General features: G+C 46.7%; 1 protein-coding gene across 2 annotated transcripts in view; it reads left to right on the plus strand.

Annotated features, from left to right (window-relative positions):
• Positions 1-13,623, plus strand: part of WDFY2 (WD repeat and FYVE domain containing 2) — a 1,061,998-nt gene that overhangs the window by 601,585 nt on the left and 446,790 nt on the right. The gene's annotated exons all lie outside the window — the stretch shown is intronic.

Genomic DNA, 13,623 nt, shown 5'->3' on the forward strand with positions numbered 1-13,623 from the left:
AATCATTTTTATTTAATAAGGCCCATAGGTCTCATGTTCTTTTTTTTGTTATCAATTTCATTATTTCTTCAGCATCGTATTGTACCTGTTGGGCCTTAGTAAACAACAACCAATTTCTGTATTGCTGTTAACTTTTTTCACCAGAGTATATCTATCCTTACCCTTCAGTAGACTGAAATTTCTCAGGTCAGCACAAAGCCTTTTCATTTCCTCCACCAGTTCTTTGTTATAATAGTTGAGTCGCTTTACCCCATGATGGGGGCACAGGCTAGGCTTGGTTTGGAACTGCAACAATATCCCATCAAAGTTTAATGTAGCTCCCCTAGCCAATACTAATTGCCTCAGACCCTCCACAACAACAGGCACATCCCCAGGTCTAATTTTAAGCCTATTACTACCCTGATTTATCTGGATATTTTCAGCCTTCATTCTAACCTGAGACTCTCTACCCTGGTTCTATTTTAACTACAAGAGTTGATAATCGCTATTCCCCATTGGTCTTACACCGAATCTGGTGACCCATTTATTTACACTATGTGAGACAAAATAGAGTCAAGGCAAGAGTGTTGTGTTTGCCTCTAGATCACTTATTCTGAGCTGGGATATTACCCTTTGTTTGGCCATTTAGCATAAAGATGTCACACGCTTTCAGTTTGTTTGTCCATAGTAAGGCCTTTTTCTCCAAGCTCACAGAGGGTAATAGTGTCCCCTCTGTGTCAAAGCATCTTAGATTAAGGTCACCACAGATTACAATATGGGGGCTCGGGTCTTTCATATACACCTTATCTATCAAAGACATTATCATGTTAACAATCGAGATGTCACTCAGACACTGGATTCCAATACAGAATAAATATCACCAGAGACACTTTTGGTGCACCCCAGCTCTTTCCCAGATCACAGTAACAATTTGGACATGAGGATTAGGGTTTCCAGGATTTTTAAACTACTACTCAATTTTATCAGGTTTAGAAGCCCGGATGACGGGCGTCCCACTGCATTATTTTTAGCTGGATTGCAGCTGACCACAAAACAGTCACAAATGGGGGAAACACAAAGCCAGGTCTCCTGCGTACACATTTTTTAGATCCACACCCTCTTTATGGAAAAGATGCTTGTGATCCCTCGTGTTCCAGCAACACCATAGAAGGGTCACCAGATCCTCCTTTTTTAATATTAATTCTCAGACCTTTGCGCCAAGGCTCTAGCCAGCCATGACCGGTCTTGTCATCTCTTCTCTTGCATTTTTCAATCCTGGTCGGTCTTTATCTCCCTTTTTCCTTGTGTAGATCTGCCCGTAGTAATTTTTATCAGTGGAAGCGCTCTTCTCCCCAAGGTTGAAAGTTAATCTTTACAGGTAGATCTCTGCATGGTCAGAGGTGGCTCCGGATGGATCTTCCCCTTATGGGACTTCACTTCCACTCTCAACTTAAGCTTTCTAGACTGGGCATCCCTGGTCACCTCTTCCTCCGGTTATCCAAAAAAGGGGCTCTCCGATATCTTGAATCCCAAGGGGAGCAAATCCCCCACCTCTTCCAGTAGGATATTTCGCACCAAGCTAGGATGTAAATGAAGGATGACCCAATCCAGCCACTTTTCATTAGAAAATTGCACTACCTTCAAGTCCTCAGATTTAATATTTCTTAGCTTCAAGGCACAGTGTCGAAGTCTCAAAACATTTTCCCAATTTAAAATTAGACCATGCTTAGTAGAGCTTAGTGTTTCGATCATCGCCTATAGGGTGGGGGTTTCATCATTATCTGAAGATTTCATAAGTTTTACTTTAGGTTTTTTCACTTACATGTGATGGATTCTTTCCCCAATCAAACCTCTTTTCAGATTTTGCGTTTGTCATTGTGCTTTTTCTTCTTTCCTCCAACGTGCAGAAGTCTTGGGAATCCAATTCACTATCTGTTTGTTGTTTGTGGAAGATATAGGAGTTTCTGCCAGGAGTTACATTATTTTCTGCCATTTGTGAGGGTAATCGATTCTGTGGCTCTTCACAATAGGTCGTTTCGTCAACCACCTCCCCATCTTAGTTTTTCTCGAATATGTTGATAAATCCAGACAACTGAGCAGCTCCTCATCCATCATCCTCTTCTTTAACCAGATCAATAGTTGAATCCATTCTTGGCTCTTCTCTTTTGATGGCCGACAGGTTATTCACTTTAGCCTGTCTAGTCCGTTTTATTTTCACTGGAGCTTTGCAGATTTTTTGTCTTTTTCTGCAACGTTCCATCTCCCACTATCATTGTGATTTTTGAAAAATTAAAAAGAAAGAAACAAAGGGCTTTGAACAAGTAGCCGTACGATTTATTCCTTTTAGAGGGTTCACTCGTAGTCCTCTCTTCCACCATCATTTCATCTTCTCCAATTTGTGCGTTATTCTCAACTATCACTGTATTCTGTGGATTCGTGGTCAGATCTTTGGGCACTAGGTAAGGTTTTTTCTCTGCCTGCTGCAATCTCAGAGGATGGGGTCCCTTGGGATCATATCCGTCTCTTCAGGGATGTATCTTTCTGTGTTAGATCATTTCTATCCATAGTTGTCTCACCCGGCGGTCTAGATGTCAGCTGCTGGGGCTCCACAGGATCAATCCGGGTAGGGTTTGATATTAATCGTTCTTTCACCAACCGGTTGTTCTCGTGGCACACTCACCTAATTCAAAATCAAGGCTAGCAGTCATCTAAGTAGTTTCATCATTAACCTCCCCAGTGCTCCAGATAAGATTTTGAGGTGGAAGTATTTTACTCCCTGTTTTTAAACTTTGAGAGTAAATGTGATTTTAAGAGAGTAAAAATGACTTTTAGCAAAGGGTTTAGATAGAAGTGCACACCTATGGTAAGTAAGTTTAGTAAAGAAATTCGAGGAATATTTTAAATAAATTTTAAGGTGCGGGGGAGGAACTGGGGTCATGGCACAAGACCCTGACAATAAACAGTAAAAAGAAAGAGGATTCAACTTGGGAACCCTCCCGTCCCCTGCACACTTTCAAATGTTTGGATTGATCCAATACAGTTGTTCAAATTGAGTTATAGGCAGTGTACATATTTTTGCTTCTAACAAATATGGTCAGACACAGAAGTGTGAGATAAACAAATATATATTTATAGCCAAGCTATATTATTTTCAGCAAGAATTATAGTTCAGAGAGAAATTATTTACAGTGCATAGAAACAAAATGGAATCAATAGATGAAGCTCAAATTGAGGAAAAATTGAGTCCAAATTAAAGAGCGACGCGTTTCAAGGACGTTCTCCTCTTCTTCATAAGGCCAAACTTGGACTCTTAATGTAAAAGGAAAAACACAAATTCAGTAAAGAAAATATTGTAGGCACAATTCATAGATTGTTCATAACATATTCAATTTTACAATTTAGAAAATTTGGTGAAGTTAGTTGTAACAGGTCAATTAATACACCCCTTCCTGTAAAATAGACAGTAAAACGTACAACATATTATATCTGTTATTATTTATTATAGGAACTACTAGCTTTTTTTCCCTATATATTCACTTTAGCTTATGTTTCACCATCCACTTGATAGGTCCCATTATAGGGATCATTCCACTGAACTATAATATGTTGTACGTTTTACTGTCTATTTTACAGGAAGGGGAGTATTAATTGACCTTCAGTTTCTCTCTCAAACATGGACCACATAATTCACCTTATAATGTTGCATGTATTACAACGACTAGGGTCTAGGCAGCAGAGTGCAAGGCACAGAGCTGGTAGATGGCGCTTCCTTGCGCTTTCTTCCTTGCCTGCGAGTGCATGGCCCTTTCGGCTACATGTCGCACCATTTTGCACGTCCCACTGCCTCTATGACAGCAGATATCGACAGTATCTATAGTGGCGATTGCATCCGGATCATACCCAGGCAAACAATGATGAGACTGATGACTTTTCCACTTACCCACTTGGGCTTTGTTCATTTTTATCGTCCGAAGATGAAAAAAGTCCAGGGTGAGGCCACCACCTTCACGCTCCCGGGCTTCCAGACTGCCAGACTGCACCAGTGCAGCACCATTCTGCGGCTCGCTTCATGAGGAGAATGCTGTTTTGTGCAATTGCTCTGCCTCCTCTAAGGAATGGAGAGTATAGACCGACTCTCAATACTGCCACTGTCCCTGCCAGACTGCACCACTCACCACCACTCCACTAAGTATTTTTGTACATTTTAAATAGATAGATATGGGGGTGAGGTACGGGTATAGGGGAAGGTAAGGGGAAGTGTGGGTCTCCCCCCACATTATTTCTTTTAAAAATGTGACCAAAAGAAATGTGGTCCTTTTTTAATTAGGTGTTTTTTTCGGTCAGGTCATGGTAATCCGATGTTGCCATCATATGCCAATGGCATACTCGCAAGCTTCAAAAAGGCCATCCAAAGGCTGTTAATGCCTCCCCTGCATGATATAGTCACCATATTCAGGGTATAGTCTCAAATGCTGTGTGTTTCCATTGTATGCAAAGTACAACCTCAAATGTCCCTGCAATGCCATATAATGCCAGCAAATACATATGTATCCTCTCCAAAACATAATGCATCATCAAAAGTTTCCTCACTGAGAAACTCTGCATTTCCGGAGGCCTATGTACCTCCAGAAGTTAGTTCATGTGCAGGCCTTGACCTCAGCCGTTGCAGAAAGGAAAGAACCAGAAGATGGGCCCTCTCTGTGTGCGCCCCAGACTCTGGAACCTCCTCCCCGCCAACACCTGACTTGCCCCCTTGCTTCGACATTTAAAGGAGGAGCTCAAGACCCTCCTCTACATGTAATGACTGCTCCCTAACCCTTCAGCCTCCACTCCCCACATAACCTGACTGGGCGATCTGCTCCTCCCTGTTTCTTCCCCTGGTTGCTTGTAGATCCCTTGCTGCCGAATTGCCCACCCTGTCTCGTTATTAGCTTCCTGTTTCTTTGTATCTGTGCTTCCCTCACCGTGTCCTCACGACTATGGCTTGTAAAGCACTTTGTTTCTTCCAGAAGCTAGGTCTGCAACTCAATAAAAACTCTAATAATGATAATAATAAAGGGTCCGATAAGTTTAATATAGTGATCTATCAGAGATTCTCTTCTCTCACCCCGTGGGCTTTTCTATTCGTAGATGTCCTCGTTTCCCTGGAGACAAACTACACTAACGAACAAAACCGGTGTTTAACAGAAAAAACAAACATAATCATAAGAAATCCTTATAGTTCCAGTGTTTAGCCAAAATAGATAGTCTTAAGATCTACTCTTTAGAAGTCCATCCTTTCCCTAATGTGGCAAACTAAATGGTTCCTTGATACACCATTCTCGTATGGTTACTCAGTCTTGATAGTCTGTCAGCCGTCTCTGCTTTCACTGGATTTGCCCCCCTCACAGTGCTCTCCAGGGGTCAGGACTTAGGTTGCATCCCTTTCTCTGAGTTCCTTCTAGAACCTTTAATGGCCTGTGGCTCTTGTGCTTATTCCTGCTTCCTTCAAAGCCTTCTCTGCCCCTTTGTATGTACATCCGGGACAACCCCCAGGTCCTGGCATTTCTCACTTTGCACAAACAAGTGCTATTTCGGATTTCAAGTTCTATCCGTTTCTCGATAAACAAGGGAGGGTTAAGATTAAACGTTGGTGATTGTTTGTTCGGCTGAGCATCTATAATGCTCCTGAAAGTAATGAAATGTCTCCAAGGGAGAAGAAGGGGCAGACAATGCTGGCTTTGATCCTGTTTTATCTTTCCAAACACATGGATATTTTATAGATTGGAGACTGGGTACGGGGTGATATAGATCTATATAGGACAGAAAGAAAGGAGGATAGAGACAGTTCTATATATCCCTGCCTGCATTTGACCCAATCCCTAGTCGGCGCTGGTGGACCGCCTATCTAATAGTGGATAGAATAAGGAAAAGGAAATACATTTCTTTTTTTAAATCTCATTTTCTCGTTATTGTACCAATTCCTGTTTTCTCACTTCAGTACCGGTTTCTTTGTATATAATCGTATATATAAGACAGGAGGGCCAGGATAGAGCATTGTTCGTGTGGAATGTTAAAAAGCTATCAAATAGGATAGTTGTCAAACAGTATTATGGCAAAGGTTACTTTACTGGCCAGTACTGTAAGCTCAAGAAATCCCTATGAAAAGATTTTTTCCATAAGAAATGTGTGCGTGCAAAATGAAGAGCTAAAAAATGTTCTTCTCTGAAGACTGGTGTCAGGGGTCTATACACTCTGATTTCTAGATATGCCCCTGGTTTGTGCCATGGGAATGCAGCGGGGACTTTCCTGCTGTCTCCACGTATTTGTTGACCGGTTTCAGTGGACTGTCTAATTGACACCTTCTTCGGGGTTGTCTTTTTATTGTGGTTGTAGGGATAGTCTGCATTTTAGGCATGACTATCTCTCAGTTGGTCAACCTATTTCTAAATCCGAAATTCAATTTCAAATTAGAACAATCTCACCCTTTAGGGGTTTCAAGAGACATTCAAACTGACCAGGTCTTAAGTGTGATTGTGGTGTGGGTTGCTGGGTGAGACAGGAAACACAGAAGGTTCATGCTGTGAACTACCCGTTGCCGCAGGTGTCTTGTTCTCCTTAAAACTGCGTTGTTTGTACAACATGAAAAGTCTTTTCACTACTTTCAGGAGCATTATAGATGCTCAACTGAACGACCATTCACTAGGGTTTGATGCCCCCTCTATCTGTTTCTCAACAAGTCCTCTTTCAGACTTGGGTTTTGTAACTGACCTTCCTGTATTTCCAGACCTAGGCTAATGCCTTTCCCGATACCTTGGTTTCTCAGACACTACATAGGTCTTCCTCCAGACTTGGGTTTCAGGGTTCACTAGGTTCTGCACCGGGCAGTTGCCTTTTGGTTTCTTTCAGGTTTTCCAACAGACCAGGCTCTGTATCGCAAAGTTTCTTCTTTAGGTCTTCCGCCAAACCTTGGCTCAGTGTGCACGCCACAACTTTTCACTAGACTTTCTCTTCAGTCTTCTCTCTAGGACTTCCACTACAACTTGCTTCACTTGTAGTAATAGGTATTTCTTTCCCCCTCATCTGGGCCTTTAACAGAAGGCAACATGAGCATTTACTTATCAGCTGCCTGACAGCCTTTCCATGGGACTGCTGATAATGTTATTACTAGTTCTCCAGCATGGGGTCTCGCATGGATTCACATGCTTATGAATATTCCGTAAAAGAAAAAAGTTTCACTTTTACTTTAAAACTGTATTTCGAATGGATTGTGCCCTCCAACGTATTCCTCATCTTTGACATGTAGTGTCCACAGCTCGGCTGCTTCGGAAATTTTTCGGCACAGGGCGCCCTCTGCCGATGGTGTCGGGTCGATGTCCCTCAAAGGACTCCATCGAGGATGATGTCATCGGATGTTATAAGTAGCACACACAGCGCCCGTAGCCTCAGTACTGATTTTCCACAAACGTGTTTGCTTCGTGAAATTCGGCGCGCCTCATACTTTATAGTATTTGCTGGGATATGTCTTTGTCTTCCACTCAGACGCCTCGGTCCGGGTTCAAGAAATGCTGGCACTGCGGATACAAGATGTTCATCACCGATCTGCATCGTGTCTGGCTGTGATGCCTTGGCGGGGGGGCCATGGCACGGATAAGTGCCAGTCGATGACTGGAAAGGCCTTTCGGGAACGAAAGGGGAAACTCGAGGTAGGCAAGTTGTCCAAGCCTCGTAAATCCCAACCGGCTGTGCCTTCGACCGATGAGTCGAGAGGTGACTCTCCTCAGAGGAGGAAGGCTAAGCATTCAAGGTCCAGGAGTGGATCCCACCACTCCTCCTCCTCGTCGAAGCGCTCGAGGAGAAGGCACCACTGGTCGACTTCCTCGTCTTCTTCCGGCAGAACCCTCAAGAGGGTGGGTTGCCTGTCCAAACATTCCACGGCCGCGGAGTGGGAAGCTTTCCAGGTGAAAATGCTTGACATTTTTGAAAGGCAGGGCAAGGCCCCGTCCGCGCCTTCTGTTGAAGCCGGCAGGGAGCGGTCTCGGCTGGATACTTGCGCACCCTCGAGCCCGGGTAAACGGCGCAATCCTCATTGAGAGCCATCGAGGCCTTGTTTGGACAAGGTTGCTCGAGACGTGGAGCGAGGTCTCGGTCTTCATCTCCATCCAAACCCTCGATGCCATCGAAGCCGTCGACACCATCAGCGCCACACCAGTCGATAGTGCCTGTCTGGTCCTCCACCCCGATCAGGCCCTCGATGCCTTCGGTACCGTTGACATCGACGCCTTCAGCACCAAATTTACTGGCGCGGCCCCTGGCGACAGTGGAGCCACTTAAAAAGGCAGTGTCTAAGTCCAAGTCGTCGACTTTGAAGCCTCTGCCTGTGGTCCCTGAGAAAAGGTGTACTCTTCTGCCGAATAAAAGCCTTTTTGAAGTGTCTCACCTCCATTCTTGAGGAGGAGGAACACTCTGGTGAAGGTGAGGCTCCTAGTGCCAGAATGCCTCATCTCGGAGGAGAGTAGGATGCAGGATCTTTGTGATACCTTGCATAATGCAAGTGGTATAGACACTTCTCCTGAGCTGGAGTTCAGCAGACCAGACCTTGGTGAGCATGCCGACTCCTCTTACCGATGCCTTATGTCGAGAGTGATGGAGTATTTGGGCTGGGCCAGGCCTACTGCCCACTATTATCAGGATGATCTTACAGACATTTTGGATCAGGGTCCGCCTACAGATCCCATATTGCCATTTTATGTGGCTCTACAGAACCGGGTGGCTAAAAATGGGGAAACTCCAGAGACTAATCCGGCGGTGAACAAATCTCTGACCAGAAAATACCGCCCCTCCAGTAGTGACCGCTCTTTTGGCGGAGAATCTAGGCACGGTGAGGCAGAGAGTATTGGATGATCTGGTGATTCTTGTGTTTGGCTTAAGGGAGAGTTTGTTGGTGAGATACTGGGGGGCTAGGTGGTTTAAGGCTTTATAGGTGAGGCAGAGGGTTTTCAGGTCGGTTTTAGATATTCTCATGTGGGTGATGAGCTCTCTCTTGGGAATATTTAATGCTGCTCTCAGCGCATTATTCTGGAGGATCTGAAGTTTCTTGATTATAGCTTGGTTGGCACCAAGGTAGAGGCTGTTGCAATAGTCAAGCTTCGATTGTATGAGGGCCCTCGCCAGAATGAGGCAGCTGTTTGTAGATAGAAAAGGTCTACAAGCCCTGATTAATTTTCCCTTGTAGACGGTAGCTGAGGCGGTCATATTAACTTGTTTGGAAAGGTTGGTATTGACGTCAAGTTAGAAGCCTAGGGTTTTCACATTATTCACAACTGGAATGATGTTGCCATCTATGATGAAGTTGGAATAATCGGGCTGAGTTTCTGTAGGTTATTGGGGGAGCCGACCAGGAGGAGCTCGGTATTCTCATCATTCAGGCAGAGGCCGTATGTGGCCATCCATGCCTGAATGATGGCGAAGATTTCGTTAATCCTGGTGGCGTCAGTGTTGTAGGGTATTCACCAAACTGATGGTTGTGGCAGCGCATCTCAGGAGGGGGAATTTATGTCTACCCCCTACCTAGACGATTGGCTGATCAGGGCGCGTTCTCCAGAACAAGCCTTAGGTCATCTCACCATTACCTGTCACTCCCTTCACAGACTGGGCTTCTCCCTAAATTTCAAGCAGTCCCATGTGACACCTTCCCTACAGCTCCACTACATCGGGGCTGTCTTAGACACATCCTTGGGGAAGTGCTCACCACCCAAGGTGAGGGCTCAGAACATTCTCCAGATAGATGGTTACCAAATTTCAGAATGCCCAGTCTCTTCCAGCCTTCGAATTCTTAAGGTTGCTTAGCCTCATGGCATCCTGCATTTTTCTGGTACCAGAGGCCCGTCTGCGAATAAGGTCCCTTCAATGGGTGCTCAGGACTCAATGGTCCCAATTCTCCGGCACAATGTCGTATCGCCTTCAAGTTCTCACAGGATCTTCTGTGGTGGGCCTACAAGGAAAACCTCATGAGGGGAGAACCTTTTTGGCAGCCATGGCTGGAGGTAACTGTAGTGATGGACGCTTCCCTCACAGGATGGGGAGCTCACGCCAACGATCTGACCATCAGCGGTTGTTGGTCTCTGTCGGAGTCCAAACTTCACGTCAATCTTTTGGAGCTGAGAGCTATCAGACTAGCACTGCAGGCTTTCCTGCCAGCTGTACGGGGGATGAATGTCCTTATAATGACGGACAACACAGTGGCCATGCATTACCTCAACACGAGAGGAGGTGTAGGGTCCCTAAAACTGTGCAGAGAGGCGGTGCAGCTCTGATTTTGGGCAATTCAGGAAGGAATCTCTCTGACGGCGGTTCATCTGGCCGGAGAGGAGAACACGGTGCTGGATGCTCTGAGCAGGCAGAGCGCAGTCTCCCATGAGTGGGAAATAGCTCAGGAAGTCCTTCAAGAGATCTTTGCCCTTTGGGGAACCCCGCAGTTGGATCTGTTCGCGACCGGTGCCAACCAGAACTGCGAGCAGTACTGCACAAGGGAATTTCTTCCGAGAGGAGCTCTAGGAGAGGCGTTCGTGGTGGATTAGGAATTCCTGCTACTGTACGCGTTTCCTCCAGTCCCCGTCATTCCTCAAGTTCTCAGGAGGTTAAGACGGTTCGGGTCCTGCATGATCCTAGTTGCTCCAGATTGGGCCAGGAGATCATGGTACCTGGATCTTCTGAAAAAGTCCATCTGTCCTCCAATGCATCTTCCCCAAAGGGAGGATCTTCTCTCGTGAGAGGGTGGTCGGGTTCTCCATCCAGAGGTGAAGACTCTCAACCTTCACGCATGGCTTCTGAAAAGTTGAGATACAAGGATTTGGACCTCCTGGATGATGTCATGGAGTTGTTGCTTTCGGCCAGGCGGCTGGCAACAAAGTCTCTGTACCGTGGCCATTGGAATAAGTTCTGCGACTGGTGCAGAGAAAAGAATGTTAATCCTTTTCAGTGTTTAACTCCGGATGTTCTGTGATTTTTGCTTTCTTTAGCCCACCAGGGTCTTTAGGTGGGGGACCATTAAAGGTTACCTGGCAGCGCTCTCAAGCTTTAAGCGCTCATCCGAAGAATGCTCTTATTTTAAGATTCCTTTTGGTTACTCAATTTCTAAAAGGGCTCACAAATGTGTTCCCACCTTCACCATTTCAGGTTTCAGTTTGGGACCTTAACTTGGTCTTAAAGTTTCTGATGGGTGCTCCATTTGAACCATTGCACTCGTGTCCATTGAGACTGTTAACCTGTAAGACTGTGATGTTGATTGCTCTTACATCTGCAAGAAGAGTGAGCGAGTTGCAGGCAAGTTCTTCCAAGCCACTTTTTATTGTATTCCACAGGGACAGGGTTGTGTTTAGAGTCAGACCCTGCTTTCTGTCTAAGGTAGTTTCAGACTTTTATTTGAGTCAGAAAATTGTGCTACCTGACTTCTATCCTCCTCCGCATCCTAGTAAGGAAGAGGTGAGGCTTCATAGGTTGGACCGTAGGAGAGCTTTGAGATTTTATATTTCCAGAAAGTCCAAGGTGAGTCTCGATGACCAGCACTTTGTGGGGTATACCAGGCACAAACTAGGTTAGGCTGTGTCTAAACTGACCTTGTCTAGGTGGATCATGCTCACTATTTTGGAATGCTGTACTTGGGCGGGCAACGTTCATCCTGAGGGCTTGCGTGCTCATTCAACCAGGGGCATGGCTGCATCGACAGCCCTGCAAAGGGGTGTCCCTGTAAAAAACATATGTGATGCTGCAATGTGGTCTTCGATGCACACGTTTACGCATTCCTGATCGCCCTCCCAACCTGCCCCTCTGTAGAATTCCTATGCTATTACAGCTTTCGTTCCAACAAGGCTAAGTACGGTCAGGCCTTTTTGTGGCCACTTCTGACACACGAGGAGGGGGGGGGGGACTGAGGCTACGAGCGCCGTGCATGCTTCTTATAACATCTAATGATGTCACCCTCGATGGAGGCCTTCGAGGGACATCGACCCGACGCCATAGACACAGGGCACCCTCAGCAGAAAAACGTCAGAAGCAGCCGAGCTGTGGACACTACATGTCAAAGATGAGGAATACGTTGGAGGAACATCCAGTCGAAAGAGTGTTACCAGGGGTAAGTAACTTGTTCTCCCCTAAACCAATCACTGTCCTCTGGGTCATACTGCCCCCATCCAATGACAGTCCTCTCCCTAAAACCTGCCTTTAGGAGCTATCTTTAGACGTTTACCGCATGCTTCAGTGTTGGGAGTCCGCGAGCTGCTCTCCAAGCTATTTTGTACTTTTCCCCCAATTTATTAGTGGAAAAGTTCTATTTTTGTTCCATCGGAGCCTGTGTGCTCCTATCTTCATTGGCCGGCAATGGGGATCTGTTTGTGAAGTTGTGCGCCCCTCAAGGGCGATTATTCGTTGAAGGTTCTGGAAGGCCATCTTGGGCCTACTTTGCGCCCTCCACCATGACTGAGGAGAAAAAGGAGGGATGGACCCTCTTCAGGCCCTGCACCAAATGCAGGCTACGCAACGTCTTTGTGGAGGACAAGCATCTAAAATGTCCTATACTGCCTGCACCCGGACCACAACGAGGATGAGTGTGAGATATGTCTGGGCTTCTCGAAGACAACAAAGAAAGACGGGTATAGCAGGCTGGTGGCATGGCTCAAGTCGAACAAGTCCTCTGACCCATGCTCCGGGCAGGGTCATGCCTCACCTATGTCTGGTCGGTGCGAAGAGCGGTCTCCCTCTGGGAGGGGCTCAAAGTCCTTTCAGGACACCCCATCCATGGGGGTCCGAGATAAGGCCAAGAACCGCAAGACCGAATCCAGCGGGTTTGCAGCTCATGCAGGTCCCAGGTTGGATAGGCCGCGATCGCAGTCTGTCTCCCTAGCCAGCCTGCCATCGAGCTCCTCCTCAAAGAGGAAGTCATCCACCCTGGCCAAGTTACGGGACAAATCCGAGAAGTCAAGGCCGGAGGAAGAGAAGAAGGCCACGTAGCCAAAGCAGGCTCAACTACCTCTTCGACATCCTCTGGGGCGACCGCTATGGCGGGTGGTACCGACCTTACAAGGGTGGTCTGTACAGCACAGTTTCCCTGCCTCCCTGGTGCATGATGACCGCCGAGGCAGGGGTGAAGTCTGCGGGCATCCCCAGGGGGAGTTTGTAGGGGGGGGGGGGGACACTGGGTTGGCCACCGGTACACGCGCTTGTGAAGGAAAAACGGAGTGCGAACAGGCCCCGAAGCAGCCCTCAAGGCTTATGTTCAGACAATGGACATCTCCTCCACAGACGACGACCAAGCGTCCATCCATACAGTCAACGAGGATGACGGTGACGGCTCAGGGCCTAGCACTCAATTGATCCCTACACAGCCGAGGGACATATCCATGGAGTTCCTGTCAACTTTCCACATCCTAGTGATAGAGATCCCGCAGAGGTTGCCCCCAGCACCATCACCTCAGGCCCCTGAACAGCCTCCTCGTAAGAAGAGGAAGCGTCATCCGATGCCGCCACATCAGCCCCCTCCACCATGTCGGGACCCGACTCCACCTGCAGATCCGGATACTCACACGGACACTGCTACAGACATGGCCACTGGAGCTGACGAAGATGAGGACTTCGTCTCGGCAGATGACGAATCACTGCACCTGGACG

This window comes from Ambystoma mexicanum, chromosome 7q, assembly GCF_040938575.1.
Source record: "Ambystoma mexicanum isolate Mex_15411 chromosome 7q, UKY_AmexF1_1, whole genome shotgun sequence".
NCBI classification, from domain to species: Eukaryota; Metazoa; Chordata; class Amphibia; order Caudata; family Ambystomatidae; genus Ambystoma; species Ambystoma mexicanum.